This window comes from Aethalodelphis obliquidens, unplaced genomic scaffold (assembly GCF_003676395.1).
Source record: "Aethalodelphis obliquidens isolate GAN/ISIS:26980383/991018 unplaced genomic scaffold, ASM367639v1 scaffold2, whole genome shotgun sequence".
Lineage (NCBI taxonomy): Eukaryota > Metazoa > Chordata > Mammalia > Artiodactyla > Delphinidae > Aethalodelphis > Aethalodelphis obliquidens.
This window is the reverse complement of record NW_020837946.1, coordinates 15,456,156-15,481,211: the sequence shown is the minus strand read 5'-3', so window position 1 is coordinate 15,481,211 and position 25,056 is coordinate 15,456,156. Positions and strand designations below refer to the sequence as shown.

At 40.3% G+C, this 25,056-nt stretch overlaps 2 long non-coding RNA genes across 2 annotated transcripts in view; both read right to left on the bottom strand.

Moving 5' to 3' along the window:
- Window positions 1-740: 740 nt before the first annotated feature.
- On the bottom strand, window positions 741-5,417 carry LOC113627566 (uncharacterized). The gene is made up of 3 exons (XR_003435605.1): window positions 5,085-5,417; window positions 1,252-1,315; window positions 741-1,013 (listed from the first exon to the last, which is right to left on the bottom strand). It is a non-coding gene; the product is annotated as an uncharacterized LOC113627566 (long non-coding RNA).
- A 19,279-nt stretch (window positions 5,418-24,696) lies between these two features.
- LOC113627564 (uncharacterized) overlaps window positions 24,697-25,056 on the bottom strand; it is a 6,046-nt gene continuing 5,686 nt past the window's right edge. The window contains exon 3 of the long non-coding RNA XR_003435603.1: window positions 24,697-25,056. This exon is cut by the window's right edge and continues 1,403 nt beyond it. This is a non-coding gene — a long non-coding RNA (uncharacterized LOC113627564).

The following is a 25,056-nucleotide window of genomic DNA, read 5'->3' as shown; positions in this document are numbered from 1 at the left end:
TAAACACCAGAGATACAATAAGACTGAACCTATTACAAAATATAAGACAGGAGACAAAGAAGAAAATAAGAGGAGTAGAAAAGTTATGTCCAAAAATCCTGGCTTAAAAATTCCCATCAGTGGACTATAAAACTTAACTCTGAACATCCTAGCAATCAAGGCAAAGAATGAAGACACTGGGTTACAGAAATTTTGTGGCTAGGCTAGCAATAGAAAGTTTCTTAATTCATTTAGAAGCAAATGGTTTTCACAGCCCTTAGTTCTGAAGGAAATTTGTACTGGAGATGAAACATATTAAGGATATATAAGAATGGTATAGTAGCAGCTACTTCTTCAAAGCAAAGCAAGAAACATAACTCCCTTGCACAGAAATTTTAGAACTTTCACTGTCTGTAGGTGGTGGAATCTTTTAATGACAGTTTTATATAGTTTATGTCCTTTATGCCCTTAAATATGCAAAGATTTTATGTCATGTTTCTTCCAAACACGCTCCCTGGGGCAGGGTGAAATGTCTCAGGCTTGTCTACACTCCAAGTCCCCATTCTAGGTCTTTCTTCTTCTTTGACCCCTCTTTATAGAGGCACACCTCCGTTTTGTCTTTGATCTCTTATTTGGCCAACTGATTTGGACTTGGACTTCCAGGTTTTTATTTTGGCTACTGTTACCAAACTGAACTTGAGTCCACTCACCCATGGCAGAGCAAACTCAATTTACTGACACCAGGTTGTGGTGAAGGAAAGTACAGTGTTTATTGCAGGGCCCAGCAAGGAGTACAAGAAGCTCATGCTCAAAAGACTTGAACTCCCTGATGGCTTTCAGGGAAGGGTTTTTAAAGGCAACAGTTGGAGTGACGGCTGTAGGGAACATGACTTTCCTCTAATTGGTTGGTGGTAAGGTAGCGGGGTGGTGTTTCAAGAGTTTCAATCATCTACCTTCTGGTTTCAACCAGTCTGGGGTCTACATGCTTGTGGTCAGCATATAGTCACTGCTCCACCTGGGCCAGATCTTGGTTTCTGCAGAACAATTCAAAGATATCCATCAGATTGTTATGTATATCCCTTGAGGAGGAACTTGGACTCTGATCACTGAACTGTTGTTTCTTGACAGCCTTTCCTTTGTTTCTGCATTCCCTCACTTCCCCCAATTAGTAACTGCTTGAATCTGCTCTTTGGAACTCAGGAAAGGCCTGGGAGACTAAAACCCTTTTTTTTTTACAAACAAGGAACAGGGGATATGGAAGGGGTTTTGTACCTTGGAGGGTCCCGGAGGGTCCTGCTCATTTTCAATCCCCCCTTTTCTTTGATACTCCTCAATCCTGATTGGAACAGAAAGAGAATAGTTTTAGATAGAGAGGTTAATCATAAGAGGAACTCAGTTTTAGGGGGACTCGGTTTCACAACTTTAGACTCTACTTCCACTGCCCACCTCCCTGTGTCCCCATACATCAGCAGCATAAGAAAGTGACCCTTCTTTCCGGCTTCTTGGACTGTTGTGCTCTGGTTATATCTGGGTATGGGTGGTAGGCTGATTAATAGCCCAACTCTTCCTGCCTCCCTGTAGGCACCCCTCCCACCCTACCTCTAGGCTCAGCCATGTGACTTTCTTTGGCCTAAGGGTTAAGAGCTAACTTGACAAAGCAGAGGCTTAAAAGTTGTACATGTTCCTGCTTGCACTCTTGCACAATTGGTCCCTGTTTCTCAGACTTGGGCCACCACCTTGAGAACATGCCTGAGCTAGCCTGCTCCAGGAAGGTGGGTGTGACATGTGCATAGAACTGTCATCAGCTGAGGCCATTATAGACCAGCCAGCCCTTTAGCCAACTGAAATCAAGCAGGACCCTATGGGGCCCTCCCAGGTACAAAAGCCTGTTCCCTGTTTCTTGTTTATAGGACCAAGGCTTCAGCCTCCTAGACCTTCCCTGAGTTCCAGAGAGCAGATTCAAACAGTTACTCATTAGGAAAGTGAAGGAATGCAGAAACAAAGGAAAAGCAGTCAAGAAACAGTAGTGCAGTGATAGGGAGGAACCCCTAGTTCCTCCTCAAGGGGTATACGTAACAATGTATCTTTGAGTTTTTCTACAGGAATTAAGGCCCCCAGCCAGGTGGAGGGTGGTAACTTCAGGTTGAACACAAGATTCCTGGAAACACCACCCTGTTACTTCACCCACCAACCAATCAGAAGAAAGTCACACAGCCTGCAGCCCTCACCCCACATTTTGCCTTTAAAACTCTTCCCTGAAAACCATTGGGGAGTTTGGGTCTTTTGAGTACAAGCCTCCTGTTCTCCTTGTTTGGCCTTTGCAATAAATCTTTCTCTGCTCCAAACTCCAACACTTTGGTTTGTTTGGCCTCACCTGATGTTGGGTACATGAATGTAGGTTTAACAACACAACCAGCCAGTTGACCACAGATGCACAAGCAAGCCTAGCCCAGATCAGCAGAACCACCCAGCTGACCCACCAACTCAAAAGCAGTAAATGTTGTTTTAAGCCATTAAGTTTTGTGATAGTTTATTACACAAGCAACAGTTGACTGATATGGTGGGGAAGATAAATCTCACACCTAAATTAATAGAGAGCCATCCTATTTCTGCACAAAAGTGAGCTTCATGAACTTATAAGTTGGATGAGGCCATTTTCTTTTTCCAGAAAATACAATTCTGAATCTTCTGACATTCAAGTGAGTATTCTCTTAAAACCCCAAATTCTACCCCTTTAAGGATGAAAGTCAGAGATGACAGTTATTGACCTGGAAAATTTTAAGCAAAACCTTAATATGACTCCTCAGTCATCAGATAATGAGTAAAATTATTTCAAGGCCAATGGAGTTTGCATTTGGGTCAGAAGATTCTGGTATCTCTTAAGTGGTACAGATTGATACCATTAGCTTGTGAACTATGAAATTGGTATCTCCTCTCTGATATTTTTCATCTAGCATTATAAGCTGACTTCACTATTTCAATTCAAGTGTGAATACTTCTGTGATTAAAAAGAGAAAGACACTGGAGGGAAAAAACCACAGAAGAATACATGCCGGTCAGAAAAGAAGATGAAGCCAGTGCCAACAGTGAAGAGAGCAGAGTGAGTCCTGGAGGCCCTTGGAAACCACACCTGGTAGTGAGGACAGAGGAATCATCAGGGCCAAGATCAGAGAACCACTCCAGCAAACATATGGCAGTGAATTAAATTTTCTTTTAAATGAAAATATTCCTGGAGTCAATTAGAGCTGGACCAAGTCCTGACTCATAATTGAATATGGGAAATGATTTGTGGCTGCAGTTTATATTGATAAAGAAACAATATGTGATACAGGCTCTTTCTTTAAAATGCAGGTTCTTTGGCGTTGGATTCAAATACATACCAAATTTTTCAGTCTTAGTATAGCAGCTCTTAAGGCCACGCAATGACAAAAATGGTCTTTTAATAATACATTTTTCCAGTTAAAACATATAGGAAACATCCATTTTTGTATTACTGTCTAAAAGACTACCTCCTATGCTTCTTTGGTTTAGAACTTATCACTGAATTATTTTCTAGACCGCTAGAAGTGAGGTGGGACATTCTGTCAAGTCACCTGATGTCAAGGACAGACAGATCATTGATGCTGAATAACCTTTGACTTAATCGTAGCGAGTATTCATAGAAAGATTTGGGGGGCCTAGGTACAGACAATATCTTCATACCATACTTTATGTCTGAGGAAGGGCATTTACCTATGAGGGTATCTCTTTATGTCTAGAATAGATAGAAACACCCAGTAGAGGACATTAGAAATCACCTTAGTTCTTCCTAGCTAAAGTCACTCCTTGTTGGAGATAAACGTCACGCCTAGAAGTCACTTTTAATTGTGGGGTGTCCTTCCGCTAAGACTTATATAATACTGAACAGAGCATAATGCAGCTAGGAGGCGTCACGTTAGTCTTGTCAACCTGGCATGTAGCTAAGCAGAGCTGTATTATACACAAACAAGCCAGAATTCCTTTGTTGAAAATGACCTTCTGTTAAAGCCAGAACAGTGTCAACTGTAAGCTTGATACCAGAGACTTTACAATAGAAGCCACTATGGGGGCTGGGAGAGGGAGGGAGACAGAATGAACCCCAACCAAATACTAGAGGGGTGCAAAATGTCTGGGCAGTTTAGGGAGAAACAGAATAAAAGCAGAAGTAATCGAAAGTGAAACATTTACCAACAAAAAATAATCCAAGTAAAACACCAGTCATGTAAGCATACTGGGAAGCACGCTTTTAAAGACCAGGAATCTGCTTTCCAACTCTAAGGAACTCTTTGTGTACTGTGGTAACTTATTTCTTATATTGTCATTCTTTTCTACTGATTTTATTATCATTGGCTCAACTTTATAAAAGCAATAAGGGGAAAAAAAGAAAAGCAAATTACTGAACTGAGCTTGGAAATGGGAAAGGTTGTATCAAGATGACATTTGAAACACTGGCCCAACTTTTCTTTTGAATTGCACAGTTAAGATCACAGAACAATATGGGAAATGAGCCAGATTACACGGTACATTAAAATAAACATAGAGTTATTTCCTCAACCCCACAAAGTAGGCAGTGTCACGGACCACTGCCTTTCCATGAGATGGAGAAATCCTTTCCATCTTTTGGAGAGGTTATATTTTAGTCCTTGGAAAGTGTACTTGGATTTCTTTATTTTCATTGTACTTCTCTTCCTTGTTAACATATTTTGTATAGCATAAGGCCTAAGCCTCTTCCCTTTGGCTGGTAATAGTGTGAGTTGGAATAACACATTGTTTCAGGTTTTTCAAAGGTTATCAATGATCGAGAAGTTTTCCTGTTATAGAGGAGTTAAGTAGCATATTCCAAAAGTTTCTTTGTGAGGATGTTAGTTTTATTTTCCCTAGGATGAGAAGCAGCCTCATAGTTAATACCAGTCTTAGACAATCAGGTTTCTTTATATCTACTTGTATTATAAACATGAATCACTTCAAATTAATTTAGCATCTTTTATTTAGGTTGGCTTTTGAGGTCCCTAATAATAACTAAAAGAAAACCAACTGATATAAGATCCAGCTGCCAAAAATTATATTTAAAACTAGAGTTTTCTTACCTGCTTTTCTCTGGCAGAGCTTGGGATGTCTTCTTTTGCAGAACATTTCTCAGGAATCATTTTAAAGCTACTTTAAAATCATTCAGCCTAAGGTTATAACCAAAGTGGACAAGACTTCTTGTTAGTTCTCTTGGTCCTAGGGTCAGCTTCATAGTTTCAGGAAGTATTCATTCCTACAAGACAAGGTTTATATCCTACCCAGTTAAACTAAAGATGACTAGTTACCAGTACTCCACAGAAACCTGAAAAGTATGTGTTCTTTTAATTAAATAAATGAATGAGTGAATGTTTTGTTTATTAAATAAAAGTAGAATATTAACTAGACAGCTTTTTATGCTTTAGATAAAAAATATTTTACACATTGAACTATAAAGGAAGAAATAAAAGTGTTTTTAATAAAATACAATTTATTACTATATCATCAAATTTGAGAACTTTGGTTTGCAGATTTTATGATATAAAATATAATTTATCTTTTCTAGTTAAAGCTGAAAGTGTTTCTCTACCTTAAAGCTGTATCTATATCTTGTTTTCATTTTTTAAAACACTGTTACAACTTGGGTATTTCCTCAGCATTCTGAAAAATAACTCTACCCTCTGGGCTCACTGCTCTGCACTAGGGTCATCCTTCCTTTTTCATGAAAGTAACACATACTTTTAGGATAGAAGTTTTATTAACCAGTTTCCTGACTGTAGAATTGGAGGAGTGACAACCTTCTTTCATTTTGTCCTTTCTCTTCCCCTTTCAGTCCAGGTTGGCAGTGTTTCTGATGGTATAACATTCTCAACAACATTGTGGGTCTCTTCTTTCACAGAGATGCACTCCATTAGATAAGAAGTTTCTCCACAGATCATTCCTGGATAATCCCAAATCTGTTCCTGGCTTCTGGTGAGGTGGCCAAGGGGATCCCTGAGTTATATGTCTGATCTCTTCAAAGAGCCATCTGTATGATTGAATACACTGATCTTTTGATCCTTCCCAGGCACTAGCAAAACATTGTCTCTTTTTACCAAATTACTAATGAAGAAACTTAAATTTGGAGATGTTATTAACTGGCCTAAATCTCTCTCAATCCACTATAGCCACACAGTGGTCCTTGCTATCCGTCTAATAACATGAGGTGAGGGCCCCACTCACCTCAAGGTCATTGCTCTTCCCTTTGCCTAAAATGCTCTTCCTCTAGATGTCCATTGAACTGAAGGGTTTTCTGGGATGTGGGACTTTTAGTGCTAAAACTGGGGGAGTCCAGGAAAACTGGACAACTTGGTTACCCAGTTAGAAGATATGTTTCCAAAGACAGGCATCTTGGTTGCTTATTGGTGTTTCTACAGCCCCTAGAAGAGGGTCTGGCATATGGTAGATGCTCAGTAAATATTTGTTGCATGAATAACTGAGTACTATGCTGAGTCCACTCTGGCGAAGGGAGGCACCAGGGACAACCATACAGAGTTTCCAAAGGCAGTATCCAGTATCAGATTTGATGGTCTTGGAGACACAAGATGCATGGTTCAGGGTCTAGTGGTGCTGTGATGGTTTACGTGTCAGCTTGACTGGGGTAAGGGTTGACCAGATAGCTAGTACAACACAATTTCTGGATGTGTCTGTGAGGGTGTTTTTGGAAGAAATTAGCTTTGAAATGCAAAGGGAGTGGGAGGATGTGAAAGAACAGAGCATCTGAGATCTCTGTGACAATATCATAATATAGTTTAATATATATAAAATTTGATTCCCAGAATCAGTGGACAGACAGAATGGGGCAAAAAAAATGTGTGAAGAGATAATGTCAAGAACATTCCAAAATGATGAATGATACCAATTCACAGATGCTAAACTCAACTAACATAAAACAGAATAAATACAAAGAAATCCACACCTAGGCACATCATAGTTAAACCAAAGATGAAGGCAAATCTTAAAGGCATCCAGAGAAAAAGGACACATTATATTCAGTGGACACAATTACAAATAACGGATAACATCATTAGAAACAATGAAGGCCAGAAAATAATAAAATGGCATCTTTCAGGTGTGGAAAGATAGCTCCAAGTTTTTAGCTTGACTGCCAAAATATTGTTGTTGTCACAGACATCCAGGCTTACCAATATCATTGCTAGGTGATTACAGGAGGGGGAAATCAAGAGGTAGGAGGAGCTCTCAGAGGTGGAGAGAGAAACTAAGGGCTTGAATAACACAATAAGTTGGTGAGAGGGGAAAACACTAAAGGAAATAGAGAAGGCAAGTAGAGGTACAACTGGATTGCAGTGTTTTGCGTGAGACTGTAGTGCCCTGCAGGATGTTTTGCATCCTTAGCTCCCAGGATAAATGCCAATGGCTCTCCTCAGTCATTCAGTCATTGTAACCACCAAAATGATGCCTATTGTTCCTCACATTTTCAAATGCCCCTGAAGGCACTTTACCACTGGGTATGGCAGGGTTTCACAACCCTGGCAATGCTGACATTTTGGACTATAGGATACCTTGTTGTGAGGGCCCATCCTGTGCATTGCAGGATGTTCAGCAGCATCCTTGGCCTCTAATTGGTCAAGGTCAGGACACTCCCTCACAGTTGTGATGAGCACAGATATCTCCAGACATTGCCAAATATGCCCTGGGGGCAAAAATCTCACCTCCCTCTCCTCCTCCCTTCTGAGAACAAATTGGGTATGAGATAGCAAAAAAAAAAAAAAAAAAATCTTAAAAAACAAGGAATGAAACACAATTTCAGAAATGAGAGAGGGGTAAAGATTGTTTAAGAAAAAAAGAAAACACTTTCGATATGGCTGTGGATACCAAAGTCAGATTGCAGGATGGTTAAGAAGAGAGTGGTTTGACTCAAAAGGCAGCAATAAAGGTAGGCATTGATTTGAGAAATTAGACAATAGAAGAAATTGGGAAGATATCCAGAGAGGCAGTGGGATCAGAGAAAGTCTTTTTTTTTTTTAATTAATTAATTTATTTATTTAGTTTTGGCTACATTGGGCCTTCATTGCTGTACGCGGGCTTTCTCTAGTTGCAGTGAGTGGGGGCTGCTCTGTTGCAGTGCATGGTATTCTCTTTGTGGTGGCTTCTCTTGTTGCAGAGCATGGGCTCTAGGTGTGCAGGCTTCAGTAGTTGTAGTTCACGGGCTCAGTAGTTGTGGCTCATGGGCGCAATAGTTGTGGCTCATGGGCTCTAGAGTGCAGGCTCAGTAGTTGTGGCGCACGGGCTTAGTTGTTCCGCGGCATGTGGGATCTTCCTGGACCAGGGCTTGAACCCATGTCCCCTGCATTGACAGGTGGATTCTTAACCACTGCGCCACCAAGGAAACCCCAAAAGTCTTATTTTTGTTTTGTCTTGTTTTCTTAAGAGAATAGAGAACTTTGAAACCTTAAAAGCAGGAAAAAAAAAAAAAAAGCTGGTAGGAAAAAGGGAGACTAAGGATATTGCTAAAATGGACAAAACGTAAAAACCAGGTTTAAGCAGACAATGTGATTGCAGTTGAAACTTGATTAAGCAAGTAGGTAAATATCGTGATGTAGGTATTATAGAAAACAATAATTCTTCTAAAACTCATCCACCTTTTATAAACATAAAGCTTTTCCCCTCCCTCCTTTGTTTATGACTGAGACAAATTAAATCAGTGGGTCATAGTTTTATCATTTTGTTTTTCTTTTTAAATTGAGGTATAGTTGATGTAGTTATACAACATAGTGATTCACAATTTTTAAAGATTATATTCCATGTATAGTTATTACGAAATATTGGCAATATTTCCTATGTTGTACAATATATCCTTGTAGCTTATTTTATACATAGTAGTTTGTACCTCTTAATTCCCTACTCCTGTATTGTCCCTCCCCCCCTTACCTCACCCCACTGGTAACCATTAGTTCATTCTCTGTATCTGTGAGTCTGTTTCCTTTTTGTTACATTCACTAGTTTGCTGTATTTTTTAGATTCCACATATTCCTGATATCATACAATATTTGTCTTTCTCTGTCTGACTTATTTCACTTAGAATAATACCCTCCAAGTCCATCCATATTGTTGCAAATGGCAAAAATTTCATTCTTTTTTTACAGCTGAGTAGTATTCCATTGTATATATACCACATCTTCTTTATCCATTTATCTGTTGATGGACACTTAGGTTGCTTCCACATCTTGGCAATTATAAATAATGCTGCTATGAACATTGAGGTGTGTGTATCTTTTCAAATTAGTTCTTTTGTTTTTGTGGGGTGTTTTGGATATATATGCAGGAGTGGAACTGCTGGGTCATATGGTAGTTCTATTTTTAGTTTTTTGAGAAACCTCCATACTGTTTTCCACAGTGACTGCATCAATTTAATTCCTACCAACAGTGTAGGAGGGTTCTTTTTTCTCCACATCCTTGCCAACATTAGATATTTGTGGTGTTTTTGATGATAGCCATTCTGACAGGTGTGAAGTGATACATCATTGTGCTTTTAATTTGCATTTCTCTGATGATTAATGATGTTGAGCATCTTTTCATGTGCCTGTTGGCCATCTGTATGTCTTCTTTGGAAAAATGTCTATTCAGTTATAGACATTTTTCTTTATAGACCTTTCTTTAATTGGGTTGTGTTTTTTTTTTTTCATGTTGAGTTATAGGAGCTGCTTATATATGTTGGATATTAATCCCTCATCAGTCATATCATTTGCAAATATTTTCTCCAATTCAGTAGGTTGTTTTTCATTTTGTTGATGGTTTCCTTTGCTGTGCAAAAGCTTTTACATTTAATTAGGTCCCGTTTGTTTATTTTTACTTTTATTTTCTTTGCTTTAGAAGACAGATCTAAAAAAAAGTATTGCTGCAATTTATGTCAAAGAGCGTTCCATCTATGTTTTCTTCTAGGAATTTTACAGTTTCCAGTCTTATATTTAGGTCTTTAATCCATTTTGAGTTTATTTTTGTACGTGGTGTTAGAGAATGTTCTACTTTTATTCTTTTACATGTAGCTGTCCAGTTTTCCCAGCACCACTTATTGAAGAGACCGTTTTTCTCCATTGTATATTCTTACCTTCTTCGTCATTGATTAATTGACCATAAGTGTGTGGGTTTATTTCTGGACTCTCTCTTTTTTTCCATTGACCTATGATCTGTTTTTGTGCCAGTACCATACTACTTTGATTATTGTAGCTTTGTAGTATAGTCTGAAGTCAGACAGCATGATGCCTTTAGCTTTGTTCTTCTTTCTTAAGATTGTTTTGGCTATTCATGGTCCTTTGTGTTTCCATACAAATTTTAAAATAATTTGTTCTAGTTCTGTGAAAAACACTGTTGGTATTTTGATAGGGATTGCACTGAATCTGTAGATTTCCTTGGGTGTGGCCAAGTATGGCCATTTTCACAATATTAATTCTTCCAATCCAAAAACATGGTATATCTTCCCATTTGTTTCTGTCATCTTCAATTTCTTTCATCAATATCTTATAGTTTTCTGAGTACAGGTCTTTTACCTCCTTAGGTAGGTTTATTCCTAGGTATTTTATTCTTTTTGATGTGATGGTAAATGGGATTGTTTCCTTATTTCTTTTTTCTGATAGTTTGGTTTTAGTGTATAGAAATGCAACTGATTTCTGTATATTAATTTTGTATCCTGCAACTTTACCAAATTCATCGATGAGCTCTAGTAGTTTTTTAGTGGCATCTTTAGGGTTTTCTATGTAGAGTATCATGTTATCTGCAAACAGTGACGGTTTTATTTCTTCCTTTCCAATTTGGATTTCTTTTCTTTCTTTTCCTTGTCTGATTGCTGTGGCTAGGACTTCCAATGCTATGTTGAATAAAAGTGGTGAGAGTGGGCATCCTGATCTTGTTCCTGATCTTAGAGGAAATGTTTTAGCTTTTCACCATTGAGTATGATGTTAGCTGTGGGTCTGTCATACATGGGCTTTATTATGTTGAAGCATGTTCCCTCTATGCCCACTTTCTGGAGAGTTTTTATCATAAATGGGTGTTGAATTTTGTCAAAAGCTTTTTGAGATCATCTATTGAGATGATCATATGGTTTTTATTCTTCAATATGTTAATGTGGTGTGTCACATTGATTGATTTGTGGATATTGAAAAAATCCTTGCATCCCTGGGGATAATTCCACTTGATCATGGTATATGATCCTTTTAATGTATTGTTGGATTTGGTTTGCTAATATTTTTTTGAGGATTTTTGCATCATATTCATTAGTGATATTGGACTATAATTTTCTTTTTTTGTGATATCTTTGTCTGGTTTTAGTATCAAGATGATGCTGGCCTCATGGAGTGAGTTTGGAAGCATTCCTTCCTCTGTAATGTTTTGTAATAGTTTGAGAAGGATAGATGTTAACTCTTTTGTAAATGTTTGGTAGAATTCACCTGTGAAGCCATCTGGTTCTTGACTTTTGTTTGTTGGGGTTTTTTTTTTTTTTTTTAACTGATTCAATTTCATTACTGGTAATTTGTCTGTTCATATTTTCTACTTCTTCCTGGTTCAGTCTTGGGAGATTGTACATTTCTGGGAATTTGTCCATTTCTTCTAGGTTGTCCATTTTACTGGCATATAGTTGTTTGTTTACCTCATTTTAAATCTACATATGCCCATCCCTCTCCCAGATCTAATAAACAGTCTCTCAAGGGTGAAGTGCTTTCTCCAATCCCACTCCAGCTTGAAAATCATTGACTTGCAGCATAAAGGCAAAAATCAGTTTTTACTTACAGACAATGACTAGTGAGATGGATAAGAGGAGGAAGTGGAAGAAGGGGATGGGAAGGGAAAGGGGGTGCAGAGAGGGAAATGATTAGAGAAGAAAAGGGAGGAGGAGGGGAAGGGAATAGAGAAAGAGAAAGGAGAAATTGAACACATTTATTTAATTGAAACCTAGTGTTCTCAGCTTCTGCCTTTAGTAGTTTATAGAAACCCCACTCTTGACAGATAACAAGAAATAGAGAAAGGTGGTAGATAAGTCCGAATTGGGAAGCGGGAACTAAACCCCTACTTCATTCCCTACACCAAAATAAATTCCAGATGGATCAATATTAAACTTAAAAATTGAAATAAAGTATTGGAAGAAAATGTGCATGGATATTTTTTAAATAACATGGGAGTATAGGGAACCTTTTGAAGCATATTGCAAAATCCAAATTAATTCCACAAAGAAAAAATTGCTAAAGACAACTATATCAAATTTTAAAACTCTGCATGGCAAAAGTGATGTCATCAAAGTAAAAAGATAAATGAATGACAACTGGGAAAAAAATGCCATACATATTATGGACAAAGCCGTTTTTGTGACTATGCAAAGACCCCATAAGCAAATAAGAAAAAATACATGGAAAAAAATGAGCAAAAGAAAATAATTAGGCAGTTCATAGCAGGAGAACTACAATAGGACAATAAACCTTTATGATTATAAAGAAGCAAATTAAAGTAACAAGGTGCCTTTTTCACCTATTAAATAGATAAATATTTTAAATAATAATAACGCTTAATATCACTGATCAGGTAGGAAACGAGTTTCATATCCTCTTAGATGGCTTTGAAATTGAAGACATCTCTCTGCAGGATAATTTTGGAATGTCTTTCAAAACTAAAAACTCACAACCCTTTGACCCAGTAAGTCCACTCCCAGGAGCTTTTCCCGGAGACCTTAAGAGAAGCTCTGCACGAGGATGAATCAGTACAATGCTCACTGCAGGCTTGTTTCTAAAAGTAAACACTGGAAACAACCCTAAGTGTCCAGCAGTTGTGGGCTAGTCGCATAAATTAAGGGATTTTTTTTTTTTTTTCTGTGCATGAATTACTAAGGACAAAAACCTAGCCTTAAAAACAGGTTATTACTTTTACAAAAGAGAAAGTTCAAATGCTCAGGAGAATCTGCATCTGGTAAGGCCAGAAGCTGCAGACAGGGATAGACTGTAGGAACATGAGGATTTGGAAGACCAGTCCCTGGGAGATGGGGCCACCAGAACCAAATGAGTGATTAATGCAAAGTAGTCTTTAAAGGTATACATGAACCAACAGCAGAACTGAGTCAGTCTTGATGCTGGTTCCTCTCTTTGGGGCCAGGACTTGGCCTAGAGAGTAAGGCAAGGCTTAGCACAGTGGAGAGAGGGTAAAATGATGCAGTTAGCAGGAGCTGGGGTGGAAAATCAGTAAGACCTTCAGAGCGCCACCCAATGCTTATGCTTAGCTATTTTAATAAAGGGTTCTATTTTTCCAGAACTCTTTAAAAAGCATCATAGAACAGGGAAGTCCACTAGCAGTGCTCTTATACTACATCTTTAGAAAGCATAGGGGCTTGGGGGGGTGGGCTTCCCTGGTGGCGCAGTGGTTGAGAGTACGCCTGCCGATGCGGGGGACACGGGTTCGTGCCCCGGTCTGGGAAGATCCAACATGCCGCGGAGCGGCTGGGCCCGTGAGCCATGGCCGCTGAGCCTGCGCGTCCGGAGCCTATGCTCCGCAACGGGAGAGGCCGCGACAGTGAAAGACCTGCGTACCGAAAAAAAAAAAAAAAAAAAAAAAAGAAATCATAGGGGTTGGAAAGTGAGAGCAAAGTCCATCTGGTTAATTACGTGGTGCAAAACTGGTTATCATGCTTAAAGTCTAGTTTGCATCAGAATAACTAATTACTGAATTAATTTACCTAATATGAATAAACTCAAGTGTCGTATTCCATATCATCAAATTATAGTTGGGAAAATAAAGTTGTTTCCGTAAAGGCATTTCACAAGAATGAAGCTGGTGAACCAAGGGCTAAATATCGGAAGAAGATATGCATGTAACCCAAGTATTTTAAAATAAGTGGAGCTTATTTAAATGGGTGGAACACCTGAGACTCTTATGTAAACTATATTAAAACTCAGTGTTACATTTCCCATAAAATAGAGAAGGATTTTAACACCTCATTTGGAAAGGACAGCACGTCTGTGGGTTCATCACACTTCTGCATTTTAAATGAGAGCTATGTCTCTCATCCAGATTTAGTTCAAGGTATTGATCTATACTTAGTTCAATAGCTCTTAGAAGTTTACTGTGAATATATTTTCTACCAATTAAAACATTTTCTCCTTTTTAAAAGCACAGATCAATATATGCTTTCTTGGGGCCTGTTATTACTGTTTTAGGGATTCAGCTAATGTATCTCTGATGAGTACATTATGTTCAAAAACAAAAGTAGAGATTCTCGTTTTGCAAATACAGCACTTCTCACTGTAATTCTTGTTTGCATGCCTGTGTGCCCCTCCCCACCAAACACCCGCACACACATAACATGCTCATGTACACACACACACCGGATTTGTAAACCCTGGGCCATGCCCTAATAGGTGATCAATAAATATTTGTTGAGTTAATGATGAAATGCTCTTTCCAACCGTGGGAGACACCATGTGTTGCCTCCGACTGTCCATTCTTGCCTCTGCCCCTACCGTGAAGAAAACCTTGATGTGCTCAGGTGGTGACAGGGATCTCCACCCCAGTGAAAGGGGATGGATTGTGACTGGTCTAAACCAGTGATACTAATCTCATTCCCCTTGGCCACTATTGCTTTAAGGTGGCCATGTAATCTAGTTGTGGCCATTGAAATGTAAATGAATCTTCTGAGTAGGGCTTTCAGAAAATATTTTGTTTTCTCAATGCAAAAGAGCAGACTCAGCTGGCAATACCCTTTGCTTATCCCTTTCTTCCAGACCAGAAAGTATGTGATGCCTGGAGGTCCAGCACCCATCTTACAATCATGACACAAGATGACAAAGAGCTGACAAATTAAAATAGCAGGGATTCAGAAAGATAGAAAGGATTTATGCCAGCATAACTGAGTAATCACAGTAGCTCTGAGAGATAAATTGCTTGTACTACTCAATACTCAGTACTAGTAGTTTCGTATTCCACTATTTGCAGCCAAATGTATGCCTTACTAATACTCCCCTTAAATGTATATAATTAAAGGAAATAAGTACTTTGCTGTAAGGAAGACTATTTCCGGCTCTTCCTACTCTATCTCTCTCTGTTCCATTAGTTGCTTACTTTGCCAACTTTCCCTCTGTAATATATCTTACCCAAGTTCCCTTCTCTATTAGTTTTCTTATTACTGCATAAAAATTACCACAAACTTAGCAGTTCAAAGCAACATTAATTTTGTTATCTCACAGTTCCCGTGGGTCAGGAGTCTGGGTGAGGCTGAGCTGAATTCTCTGCTTAGGGTGGAGAGCAAGATGTTCTCTGGGCTGCATTCCTTTCTGGACCTCAGAGTCCTTTTTCAAGCTCACACGGTTGTAGCAGAATTCACTTCCTTGCAGTTGTAGAACCAAGGTTCCCATTTACTTGTTGGTTATAAGCTAGAAGCTACTTTCAGTTCCCGGAGGCCACTCACATTCCTTGCCTCCTTCATCTTCAAACCAGCAGCGAAGACCTTCTCACACATCAAATCCCTCTCCTGCTTCAAACCTCTTACTTCCTCTGTCTCTCTCCTCTAGACCCTGATTTAAAGGGTTCGTGTGATTTGGCCAGGCCTACCAGGTTAATCTCCCTATCTTAAGGTAAACTGATTTGCAAAAGGGATTTGCAAAATCCCTTCACAGCAGTACCTAGCCCAGCATTTGATTGAAAAATTTGGAGGTGTGTGTACACGATGGGGGTGGGCGTGACTGGGGATCCTGGGGGCAATCCAAGAATTCTGCCTACCACACCATCATGAGTGCAGAGACTAAGCTTTACGCGTGTTTTTTAACAACTGATTTTCTTTTTTTTAAAATGAATTTATTTATTTATTTTTATTTTTGGCTGTGTTGGGTCTTCGTTGCTGTGCACAGGCTTTCTCTAGTTGCGGCGAGCGGGGGCTACTCTTCGTTGCAGTGCGCAGGCTTCTCATTGCGGTGGCTTCTCTTTTTGCGGAGCACGGGCTCTGGGCGCGTGGGCTTCAGTAGTTGCGGCACGCGGGCTCAGTAGTTGTGGCTCGCAGGCTCTAGAGTGCAGGCTGAGTATTTGTGGCGCACAGGCTTAGTTGCCCCGTGGCATGTGGGATCTTCCCGGACCAGGGCTTGAACCCGTGTCCCCTGTATTAGCAGACAGATTCTTAACCATTGCACCACCAGGGAAGCCCAACACCCTGATTTTCTTAACACAAGGTCCTTGTGATGTTTTTGCTCTGCTGTCATAAGTTTCATTCATATTTGTGTATTTCAGTGATTTCTGATTTACGTTGAAAGTTTCAGGAGGCACAGGTATGTGTATGACCACATTTGTAGAGTATTAACCAATGATTTATTTCCAGTGGGTCTGATTTAGCAAGTCTAGGATGAAGTCAGGAATTTGTATTTTTAAATTGTACAACTTGAGGGTTATGAGGTGGGTGGTCCACTGCAGAAAAACAAGTCCCTAGGCTGGATGTGCCTTGAAGGGAGAGGCCATTCTTTCCAGGGCTGCTGTGAGGCATTGATGACACAAAGTATATAAATCTCCTGGTATCTAGTGGGAATTTAATGAATGTTGGTCCTTTTGTTTCTCTAGTACCTAATATAATATGCATTAAATAAATATTAGTTGAATGAAAAATTAAAGCCTGTTAGTTAAGAATACATTCAACTGTAAGCCAGAAAATCTGACAAATAGTGGTTTTTAAAAGCCAGGACTGGGCTTCCCTGGTGGCGCAGTGGTTGGGAGTCCACCTGCCTATGCAGGGCACACGGGTTCGTGCCCCCGTCCGGAAAGATCCCACATGCCGCGGAGCGGCTGGGCCCGTGAGCCATGGCCGCTGAGCCTGCGCATCCGGAGCCTGTGCTCCGCAACGGGAGAGGCCACAACAGTGAGAGGCCCGCGTACCACAAAAAAAAAAAAAAAAAAAAAAAAAAGCCAGGATTATCTTATCCCCACAAATAAGCTGTTTGTAGGTAGACTGTTGCTGACATGGGTTCAGCAGCCCAATGATGTCAGAGCCCTAGACTGGTGTCTCTGTGATTCCCCGCCTTTTTTTAAAGCTTTTTTAAAAACAGCTCTATTGAAATATAATTTACATACCATAAAACTCACCTGTTTAAAGTGTACAGCTCGTTAGTTAAAATATATTCACATAGTCCTACAACCATCATCATAATCTAATTTTGGAACATTTTCATCATCCCCCCCAAGGAAGCCCACTAGCAGTCATTTCCTTGTGTCTCCTCTCCTCCCTCAGTCCTAGGCAACCACTGACCTACTTTCTGTCTCTATAACTTTGCCTGTTCCGGACATTGAATATAAGTGGAATCACATAATATGTGAGGTTTTGGGTCTGGCTCTTTTCACTCTGCATAAGGTTTTCAAGGTTCATCCATATTGGTCATGAATCAGTTCTTCATCCCTTTTCATCGCTAAACAATATTTCATTTATGGATATACCACGTTTGGTTTACGCATGTCTGTGATTCTCTTGACCTTCCCCCCTTGGTAGCAGGTGCATAAGCAAATTCCTGGCATCACATTCTCACACACCTGCGTTCAGTGCAGCCAGGAAGCAGCAGGGCCCCTCACCAGCTCTCCTTTCATCAGGGAGCAAAAGCATTTCCAGGAGAACCTTGGCAGGCTTCCTTGTGTATCTCATTGCTCAGGATTGAAACATATGGGTCCCACAGCTGCACGGGAAGCTGGGAAACTAAGCATCTTTGGCAGAAGGCAGGTACGGAAAGAGGGTCTCGAAGTAGCCCTTGACTTTCTGGCCACATGGGATTTATCATTTTTTTCACTGTAAATGAATACTTTGTTATTTTTGAAAATATATATTGGTATTTGGTATAAGAGTTAGGGTTATGTTTTCCTGCATATAATGCCTCCCAATAAATTACCTTAATCTGACCCTCAGGAATTATCATTATTTGTGATGGTAGGATTGCAGTTACTTCTAACACGTATATCTTTTAAAGATATTCTGAAATATTCACAGGTGAAATTATATGATGTCTGGGACATGTTTTAAAATAATACAGGATGGAGGGAAGCAGATGGGGGTATGACGGGACAGCACTGGCCGTGGGGCAGTGACATTGGGGTGGAATGATAGGCACATAGGGGATTCTCTACACTATTCTGTCTGCTTTTGTGTGGGTTCTAAATTCACAATAATAAAGATATTGAAAAGGTCAGTCTTCAGTCTGTAAAAACAGTAGCAGCAGGTCCCACGAGAGTCTTGTTGATGTTGATGACTCATTTAAAGAAAGACTGTATCTTCAGAAGGGAGAATATCTGCCAGTGGTGGGAGCAGGGAGATTGGGCCATGTTCACCCAGTATTGTCCAGGGGAAGATCCTCTGATCAGAGGGCTTGAGATGCGGTCCCCAGTGCAGGTCAGTCCCCATGTGGATTCTGGGTCCTCAAAATCTCTGACTTGGGGACTTCCCTGGTGGCGCAGTGGTTGAGAATCCGCCTGCCAATGCAGGGGACACGGGTTCGAGCCCTGGTCCAGGAAGATCCCGCATGCTGCAGAGCAACTTCTGAGCCTGTGCTCTAGAGCCCGTGAGCTACAACTACTGAGCCCATGTGCTGCAACTACTGAAGCCCATGCGCCTAGAGCCTGTGCTCCACAATAAGAGAAGCCACCACAATGAGAAGCCCACGCACCACAACGAAGACCCAATGCAGCCAAAAAATATATATCTGACTTGATGTAGCTAGCTACAAAAACTGTATGGCAAGTTCCCCATGACTTTCTTTCTCTACTCCCCAGACAGATTTCTAGAGGACAGAGTATACTAAGTATTCAATTACTTGGACCCGTAAGACTTCTAATTATTTTTTCACTGTAAATGAATAATTTGCAGTTCTTTTTTGTAAACATTGGTATTTTGGCATAAGAGTTAGAGTTACATTTAGCTGTATTTAATAGAGAACCCAACATAAAAGTGTCTTATAAGCACAGAGTTTATGCTCACTTGCAAAAGAAATCCACACATAGACTGGGACTGTGGTATGCTGGATCCACAGGGTCCACAGAGACCTGGGCAATATTTGTCTGCCCTGTCATCCCCAGTGAATAACTTCTATCTTCTTTGTCACCTCTTGGTTCAAAATTGCTGTTAGAACTCCAGCTATCACCTCTGCATTCCAGGGAGCAGGAATAAAGAAGAATGTAATACTTCCCATTGGCCAGAACTTTGACAATGATGACATTTATCTGAAAGAAAGACCGAGAAGGGTAATCTTTCAAGTAAGCTCATTGCCACACTGAACAAAATAGGGTTCGAAAAAAAAAAAATAGGGTTCGATTACTAAAGGAGAAAATAGAGGGGAGAGATGTTGGGTGACAACTGCTTACTGTGAATCAGTCCCTAGAATCTAGTCAACCAATTAGGTTGAATTCCTCATTTTATTTTCAACTCAGTTTGGATTCAAGACAAAAAGGATGAGCATAATTTCTGCCAGCCTCTGTTTTTTTATCTTACTGTTATTCTATTTCCATAGCATCCTGTGGTTTTATTAACCCCATTTTATAGATGAGAAGGCTAAGTGTCAGAATATTGAAATGGATTCATGACTTAGGTAATACAGCTTCTAAGATGTGTTGACTTAAAATCTAGTGTTCCTCATCCTGAATTATAGAAGCAATAAGGTGAATCTGGTCTTACCATATTAAAACAAATGGTCCCTGTGACAAGGAGCTATTTTGAGGATAGAAATTGGTGATATATGTATAATATCTTCTGCTTTACTTGATTATCAGAGTAATTATCTCACATTTCCATGAGTTGTTTTCTTCCACTGCCACACTGATAATTTTGTGTACATTCTTCAAATGGGGGAACATTTGGTCTGACAGCCAAGATAAAGTGGTGTATTACTATGACTGTGGCCCAGGGTACCTTGTCACAGATATTTTGCAAGATGTTCTTAGCTTCATGTGTTTGGTACTGTGTCAGCCAATTTGTTATCTAAGAACTAAACACTGATGTGTATTTTTAGCAACATGATTATGCTTCTTCCTTAAGCTGCAGAAGCTGATCTCTTTGCCGGTTACAGGATCCATTAGTTGACCAGCTGCCATATGAGTTCTGTTCCTATCATCAAACATGTTTTTCTCCCTTATGATCATTTTTAATTCATTTATTTATTTTTTGCCGTGTTGGGTCTTCATTTCTATGTGAGGGCTTTCTCTAGTTGTGGCAAGCGGGGGCTGCTCTTCATTGCGGTGCGCGGGCCTCTCACTATCGCAGCCTCTCTTGTTGCGGAGCACAGGCTCCAGATGCGCAGGCTCAGTAGTTGTGGCTCACGGGCCTAGTTGCTCCGCGGCATGTGGGATCCTCCCGGACCAGGGCTCGAACCTGTGTCCCCTGCATTAACAGGCAGATTCTCAACCACTGCGCCACCAGGGAAGCCCCCTTATAATCATTTTTAGAGGTGTCATCCTCTCCTGAAGCAGCACAAGTTTTACCAAACAATTTACCTGAGGTAGATAATTTACTTATATAATCTTTGTGAGTCTAATTAAAGTTGAAGCTTTTTAAAATGAAGCTAATTGAAATGAAGCTTTTCCCTTTGTATTTTAAAATGAACATAGATCAAAATCATCTGAGAAAAAAATGGGTCCTAATCCATTTTAATGGTATCATATGAACCAAGCACATAATTATTTGTATTAAAATATAAATACCCCTTTGTGTGACCTACATACAATGGAATTCTTCTTTTTAAAAATATTTAATCGGGGACTTCCCTGGTGGTGCAGTGGTTAAGAATCCGCCTGCCAATGCAGGAGACACGGGTTCGAGCCCTGGTCCAGGAAGACCCCACATGTCGCGGAGCAACTAAGCCCATGCAACACAACTACTGAGCCTGTGCTCTAGATCCCGCGAGCCACAACTACTGAGCCCGTGTGCCACAACTACCGAAGCCTGCACGCCTAGAGCCTGTGCTCCGCAACAAGAGAAGCCACTGCAATGAGAAGCCCACGCACCACAACGAAGAGTAGCCTTCGCTCGACGCTACTAGAGAAAGTCCGTGTGCAGCAACAAAGACCCAACGCAGCCAAAAATAAAATACATTAATTAATTAAAAAAAAATTTAATCGGTACATTGGAAACCTACCCTAGCCCATAAAATAACTTAAAACAATAACTTATTTTCATGATTTTTTTAACCTAATACGTATAGTTTAGTAACTGTGCTAGACTGAATAACTATATCTTTTTGTGTAAATTAATACTTAACACAATTTTATTAGTCTAACTTCATAATTGAATTTACTAATTAGAAAAATATTTGGACAATTGACTAGAATAAAGTAATTTGTTATTTCAGTTTCATCCACATACAGCCTGTTGATAGCGCCCTTTGCAGATCCTGGTCTGGCCATATTGTCATCGTATCCACCCTCCATCTCTGACATAATTCTTCCCTTTCACATCCCTCCCAGACTTCAACCCACACTGTTCTATGTTTCTGCTTTTCTTTGTGCTATGTTTTTTGTCTTCTGTCTGTTATAACCTTCCATGGTCTCTGTTTGTCACAGTCTTTCCCACTACAGATAGGTCTTCTCAAACCCTACCTCCTCTCTAGTGCTTTCTTTGATCCTCCAGTTGTCATTAATTTCTACCTCCCTTATTTCCCCATTGCTTCATCCTAGATCCCAGCTTGGCTATTACAGTCATTACCATATCTGCCTATATCCTCCCACACACCGTTTATTCATGGAGGACAAGGCCTATGTTGATTTCTCTTCTCCATTTTCTATCCTTAAAACATTAAAACAGCTCTTCATTTACTTGGTGCTGAACAATTCAGCATTGAACCACATCCTGTTTTGTTGTTGTTTTTGTCTTCTTTATCTACTCTGACCAAGAAGGATTCAGAATCCCTTCCTATGGTTTTTGTAGATCTCGGAGTTACAATGGCTTTTGAAGAATGCTGGGAGAATGTGCGAACAACCCAGGAGCAGGGTCACCAAATGTGCAGAGAGCCCCACATCCTGGAGGGAGTTGGAAACAAGCTGGGGAGGAGGGCAGACCATCCAACCGGACATCCCTTCAGAATGGACTAGTTCGATGCTGCCTTCCTCTGTGCTACTCTGGGCTACAAGTTATTTACCAGTCCAACACGTGATGTTGGCCTTCCTAAGAACTTCACAGGGGACTGCTGGGTAAGGAGATGAAGTGGGACTTCTCCCCAGCAGCAGGTGAGTGGAAGAAAAGCTGCTTTATGTCCTAAGATACATGATTGCTCTTCAGTGGTCAGGCCACTAGTGAGTTGATCATGCTAGTGAATAATGGATTAAAGCTATAGTTTATAGCGAGTGATTTAACCTTTCCAAATCTCAGTTTTCTCATCTGTCCAATAGGGTAATAGTAACTTTTCCCAAACTTTTTGGTTGCTGTGATGATTAAAGGTAATGCTTGTAAAGTGCCAACTGATGTCTCCTCCCCTGGTTCTTAGGCCTTTGGACTCTGACTGGAACGACACCACTGGCTGTCCTGAGTCCCCAGCTTGCCAGCTCTCCCCACAGATCTGGGGAATTCCAGCCTCCATAATCATATGAGCCAATTCCTTATAATAAATCTTGTGATATAAATAGATATAGATACATAAATCGTATAGATATATTTATATACCTATATATTTAAATTTTACATATAATATAATATAAATATATAGATATATTTATAAATGGCCAGGTATAGATATATAAATAATATAAATGACCAAATGGCCTTGGACAACACTGGAATATATATATATATACCTCTCTGTATATAGACATATAGATATATAGATAGAGATAGATAATGATAGACAGATAGATAATCTCCTGTTGGTTCTGTTTCCTTGGAGAACTAATACACTACTCTCAGTATTATCTGAAGTAGAAAGAAAGAGAAATTAGAAGCTCATTAGCCATTGAAAAACAGAATGGGGGACATAGGGAATTTGCCAGTGGCATTTAGGTAATCAGGAAATAAAGGAATCACGGGATCCTGTGGTGAGTCACAGGAAGTGGGCGCTTCACAGCAAGACCCCCAGAGGCTGCCAGGCCTCATGTCTGTGGTCCAGAAGCCTCCACAATAGACTGTCAGGACTGCGGCGCAAAAGTGCTTCTGCTTGCCTCTCACTTTCAAATATCACACCAGCCTCTCTCATATGAGGAATCCAAACTGGAACTCTACCAGCAAGAGCGAGTTTGGGAAATGTAAGTTTTAGGCCTCCAGCTGGAGATAAAGAGAGAACTTAGAAGTATTAAAAAAAAAAAAAAAATCAAACAGAGAAAAGAAATGAATTTATAAGGTAAAATTTTGTTGACTTGAATAACAACCCCTAAAATTGTCCTCATTCCTTTCGCACAGCAAAGGCCCACAGCTTTTTTTTTTTATAAATTTATTTATTTATGTATTTATTTATGGCTGTGTTGGGTCTTCATTGCTGAGTGCGGGCTTTTTCTAGTTGTGGCAAGTGAAGGCTTCTCATTGTCGTGGCTTCTCTTGTTGCAGAGCATGGGCTCTAGGCATGCAGGCTTCAGTAGTTGTGGCACGTGGGCTCAGTAGTTGTGGCTTGCGGGCTCTAGAGCTCAGGCTCAGTAGTTGTGGCGCACGGGCTTACTTGCTCCGCAACATGTGGGATCTTCCCGGGCCAGGGATCAAACCCGTGTCCCTTGCATTGGCAGGCAGATTCTCCTGCGCCACCAGGGAAGCCCAGGCCCACAGTTTTAGCTGTGCCGGCACTAGCAGGTGGTGTGGGGCTCCTACCTGTTGATGCTCTGAAGTGGCCATGGGATAAACTGAAAGTCCAGAAGAAAGTGGCTTGGCCACTGAATCAGAGTGCTGGGTTCCTGGAGTCACGGCCACTTCAGAGCATCAACAGTTCACATGGGATAAACTGAAAGTCTATCCCATGCCAGGAGGTAGCTACCGTTAGTTAATGAGTGATTTTACGCCAGACCTTTTTCAAATCTTTTGCACATATGCACATATATGTACCTGCACACACACACAAACGTGTATTTTAACATCTTAAACATAAATAGCAACATATTATACCTAGTGTTCCACATTATTCTGGGACTTGCTTTATTACACAATGCATATTGGAGATGAATGTCTGTGAAGTTTTCCAATCCACCTTTAGCTCGTAGATGATTCATGAATTTGAATATACCCAGGAAATATAACCACAAATGCTTCACTTAGATTTGGAAGCTTATTCCGAAGTAAATGAGGTTTTAAATTTTTGACAACTAAGTGGTACAGTTCTACCCAGATCTATGTAATAAGCCTAGTCTTGGAAAGTGTTAACTGAAACTGTAAATTGAATCATATTATAAAAGTGTCCAGGGGGCTTCCCTGGTGGCGCAGTGGTTGAGAGTGCGCCTACCGATGCAGGGGACATGGGTTCGTGCCCCGGTCTGGGAAGATCCCACATGCTGCGGAGCGGCTGGGCCCGTGAGCCATGGCCGCTGGGCCTACGCGTCTGCAGCCTGTGCTCCGCAAAGGGAGAGGCCACAGCAGTGAGAGGGCTGTGTACCGCAAAAAAAAAAAAAAAAGTGTCCAGGAAACTGATTATTGGAAAAGACTCAACAAGGAGTGTTACTAATAGGGAATATTCTTTAGGAATAAAAACGACTCTCCTAATAGACCACTTGTGAACAGTCAAATATATTTTCTTTGTCTTAAATTGGGGCTCTCTGTATATGAGCTTGACCAACCCCAATGCATGCCTGATGGAATTGGAAGAAATGGTTCCCTTTTCTCTAGTAGATGTTTGATGTTTTATCAAAGCATAAGCCAAACAAAGAGGACTGACTTTTAAAATTGGTTGGCACGAGATCTCCCCCTTCCCTCAAGTTCTTTAGTTAGGTAGAGCAGGCTAAGCCCTACAGTGTTCCTCATAAAGTGGTCAAAATCCATCAACACTCATTGGAAAACTATTTTGTCTCATATGGTTTGATTCAACTGGATTCAAACCAAGAAGTCGTGGCTGAAATCAAACTCTTAACCAACACTCATGGTTGTGAGCGCATGCGGACTGGACCAACACTCAT